This window comes from Triticum aestivum, chromosome 2D, assembly GCF_018294505.1.
Source record: "Triticum aestivum cultivar Chinese Spring chromosome 2D, IWGSC CS RefSeq v2.1, whole genome shotgun sequence".
NCBI lineage: Eukaryota > Viridiplantae > Streptophyta > Magnoliopsida > Poales > Poaceae > Triticum > Triticum aestivum.
The window spans coordinates 234,781,546-234,786,291 of record NC_057799.1 but is presented as its reverse complement, the minus strand read 5'-3'; positions in this window follow the sequence as shown (position 1 = coordinate 234,786,291).

The following is a 4,746-nucleotide window of genomic DNA, read 5'->3' as shown; positions in this document are numbered from 1 at the left end:
CCACCGCAGCCGCCACCGTCTTCAACCTCCTGCCAGTGGGCAGGAGGGCGTGTGCTCGACGCGCGCGCACGCGTTGTGCCACCTCCTGCCTACCTGCCTCTCTCCCTCGACGCCTGGACGCCATGGACGTCGCCACGCAACCGCCCCGATCCCTCTGGCCAATCCACTCCGCCTTTCCCCTCCTCTGCTTCCTCCCTTCTCCCTATTCGTGAGCACCCGAGAACGCCGACGAGCACCGTCGCGTCCACCAGCCCTCCCCCGCCCATCTAGCGTGTCCAGAAGAACCGCCACGGTCCGTTACGTCGTCTCGCCCGAGCCCCAAGCACTCGCGCGCCTCAACGCGACCACCCCGACCTCGTCTTCGTCGTTCGGCCGCTGAGATCACCGGCGACCTCCCGTCCTCGTCAGCCCCTCCCCGAGCTCACCGACTCGCTCGTCGTGTTCTATGTGAGCTTTTGATCATCCTCCCCCTCTCCATTCCCTCTCTTGCACTCCGTAGTCGCCACGCCCCTCTCGCCCGACTGCGCTGCCGCCTGCACTCACCGCCGACACGACTCCGACGACCATTTGGTCCGGGCGTCGTGTCCAACACACTCACTGCCTCGCGTTGCCGCTATAGGGTCACGCACGCGCTTCCACGGCCACTGCTTCTGCATGTGATTCACTTTGTTCCTGTGTCTGTCCCTTCGGGGAAATGTCACGCGATGACATCCGGAGTCCTGCCTAGCCTCCTACAGCCCGGTTCATCGGAGTCCTGTTAGCCCAGTGCTACAGCCCGGATTCGCACGCTGCTGACCGACATGCTCGATGTTGATTCATGTGTGCCTGTCCCTGTAAGTTAGTGCCACTTTGGGTTCACGACTAGTCATGTCGGCCCGGGTTCTCTGTCATATGGATGCTAGCGACACTATCATATATGTGAGCCAAAAGGCACAAACGGTCCCGGGCCATGGTAAGGCGACACCCGTGGGAATACCTTGCGTGAGGCCGCAAAGTGATATGAGGTGTTACCGGCTAGATCGATGTGACTTGGAATCGGGGTCCTGACAGCTTTGGTATCAGAGCCTGACTGCCTGTAGGATTACCAAGCCAAACTGGTCGAAGCTGAGTCTAGAAATTCTTTAGTTATGTAAGGGAATTGATTGTGGAAGGGAACGTAAGGCTCTTTTTACTCCTTTACCCTATGGGCTTCTGATCTGAATCATCCTCTTCTCTTCTACGGGGATTAAGAACTAGGCTTCTCATCTTTCTATCAGGATCACGTGTTACTAACCCGTAGACTTATAGGATTGATGGATTCAAGTCTCAGTTCAGTTTCTACTACTTCCATATGTTCATAGCTGGCCTCAGAACCTTGATATTGTGATGTTGAGTGGTCATGCCACCATTTTGCAGGATGTCTCTAATATTTTTGAGCATTTACAGCCGTTATGTTGTCCGAGTCATCCCAGATTTCTAAATAGTCTGATGCATTTGCAAATCCCTTCTTTCCGTTTCTAATGTTCATTTGGGCCAGATTAATCACACATATTAGTGTGTTGAGGTACTCCGTTGCCTCGGCATATATGTTGGAGATGTTATTATGACCCTATGTGTCTTAGAGGATCACCTACTAATCTAGCAATGTTTTGTTTCCCCAGTGTGATGATTCTGGCCATTATTCTCGAAAGCATCCCGTGATACCATTTAGTTAGTAGGCATTCTATTCCTGGGTTCTAGAGCCCGAGATTCACCCTACTTACCTCCTGTTGATAGTGTTTGCTCGTTCCTTTAGGATATTAGTAGCCTTTGTAATAGTCCTCGAGGTCCGTGGTATTACCTTCTTCCAAATACCATGAACTGCTTATGGCAGAAGTTCTTGAACCAAAATATCACAATAAGAGTGCTCCTGATGAGTTCTCCATTCGATAATTGTGACTCTGCCAATCCTACCTTTCTGCATGGGTTATCCGGAAGAAATATGTTGAACTTGTTCGACATACTAACCTATGCATCCACAACTCAGAATAATCGTATGTTCCTTTGAGTTGTCTCTCTTTAGTTGTATTCTGACCTCTGTCTATCAATTGATAGTCAGGACTAGTTGTGCATTCCTGTTATCGATGCCTATTATTCTTGTGGTCCGTCAAGCCATTCTATTTTGGAATGACTAGGAGAAACAAACTCCAGCACCTCATCCATTTCTTGGAGTGGTCAAAGTAGTTGTATTCCGCAGATCAAAATGCCAATCCAGCTTTTGTTCTGTTCTACCTCGGAGTATTACCCCCTTTATGTCAGGATTGTCATGAGAATTGCACCATTTCTCATGAATTCTTGACATAGTGATACTTCTTGCCATCATTTTTCATTCCTCGGTCCCGTGTTATTCTAACCGGAATGCCGACAAGTGAGTCGTGATGTGTGAAATCAATACTCCTAGCAACTCTGTTGCTTGGTAGTTAATGGACAATATTCTCATTCTTAGCGTGTTGGTTATTAAATCATCATCCTAAGATTGATCGTGCTACCTAGTCCTTATTTCTGGTGCACTCTTCAATCAATGAGTTAGGATTGTGTCAATCCCTCACTCTTTTTAGCATATCATCTTGCCCTGAAAAGCAAGGTTGTCCTCGAGCTTTGTAACATATCGGTGGTTCGTGATTTTTCGAATATCTTCTCGGAAGTATTACCAGGCTGTCCCCTAACTGTTATGTTGAGCTCGTGATCAAGTTGGTTTCTTGTGAACCACCCTTTCTCCAAGAATCTGTGTTGGATACCCCTGAGCTAGTTGGTTGAGCTAAACAACAACTTGGAGAGTTGGAAGATAAAAGCTTAATCCACTTAGTTCATCACTAAGGGATATCCTTGTGTGTGTGTGTGTGTGTGTGTGTGTTGAAGAAAGATGATATCTTCATCGATTGTTCCTCGTGATCAGTTGTTGAATCTATTGTCTTGTCCAAACCTTGATTTGAGTGTGGGTTATCGTCAAATCAAGTTAGAACCAACGATATTCGTAATGTTGTCTTACACGTGGTTGTTCCTCGAGCATACACCATTACATCCTTTGGTCTGACCAATGCTATCACCATGTTCACATAATTGTGGAATTCCATCTATACGAAAGCCTGGATGGTCTGTTGTTGAGCCCATTGACAACAATTTCATCTTGTCCATGATTCATGTTGAACATCTAAGTTAGCGTTGGAAACTTTTGAAGGAATTTTCTTCGTGCTAGCTCATGAAGTTATGTCTTGATGGAAGAAGTGACTTCCTCTAATTCACGTACATATGATGCAAGTTGCCGCCGTGAATTTGAGAAAGTTTGTTTCGCTTCCACTGGAATCATCCCAAGTCAGTCATCCATACATGCGAAGTATTCTGTGGTATGGAGACTTGCAACCTTCATTCTATGTGAATTCCTAGCACACCAAGCCACTGATTGATTTGTTCAAGGAAAAGAAGTTCTTAAGTGCTAATCCTCAAGGACCCAAAGGTACATGCGCAGGACTTCGCTCTCCGCAATGATGGTTCCCAATCAGAACTCGGTAGTGTTTCGTTGTAAGACTACTATGTGGTCATGCTTGTCTTGGACAACGTGTTCACATGTATGTAGCAAAACCAGCTCATGTTTTGGAGTTTGCTATCGTAGTTCATCTGCCGAGAGTCTCACAACGTTATCTCGTCGATTTGTGTTGCAACCCTTCTTTTCAGACATGTGAGTCTGAAGTATCCTATTTCTAGCCAGATCTGAATCTCAGGCAGATATGATGGTTGGAACATCCACAACATTTGCATTTTGTTCCCAGCTTGCACCCCATCGTGCCAATTTTCCATGGGCTGCCCTTCTCAGCAGTTGCTGTCCAGGATCATCTTCAAAACTGGACTTACCATGAGTCCCGTCCATTTTTGATGATAAGCAAAATCATCCATTGTGTTGTCTTCAATAAGGTAGTCCACATCATTTATTCTAGTCCGGGTATACCATACTTTCGTACTTCCCCAAACGATTGTTGGTGAACTGCCTTAAGCTGGGTTAGAGAATTTTGTTGATCTCTATTTCAAAAGTAATTATTTTTGTCACTTCAGGGAATAGTTCTATGAGTCACCTCTTCTAAGGTGTCCCGTTATGGAATAATGGCGATCATCTCCTTGCTACTTTGAAACCATGCACCATCTTCTAAGCATGGAATTGTTGCCTACTAATCTGAACCTTCGTCACCTGCTTCTTTCCATCGCTCCTCATATGTGTTTTTGTCCCTCAGCTCAAGAGATGTTTCTACATCTTGTTCCGTGAGTTGATCGTGTGATCATTAAGATGATCCATCCCTTTGGAATTATCTCGCCCTTATGTCCCCGTGTTGGGTGAAGATCTCGAAGGCAAGGATGTCAAGTTCAAGATGATGCAATGAGTCTATGTATTCGATGAGGACAATTGGATCGTGAAGATTGTGTTACTTTGCGTCCCCCCCTTAACCTTACCCTACGCTTGAATCTCTGGACGAGATTCTTGTTTAGTGGGGGTGAGTTGTCACAACCCTAGTCAGTGCATGCGTTAGAGTGTTTGCATCATATTTAAATTTCAGTTAAACTTGAAATGGGTAAGTTCAAACCCTAGCGCCAAATGAAATGCAACTAGGATCAAAATAAAAATATTTTCAATGAACCTGAAATGCCCTTCAAAAATGTTCATCATCTTTGCCTTGGTCTAGAACCTCAGACAAAAATGGTTCACATTCTTCTAGGACAGCATTGGGTCACTGAATTAAA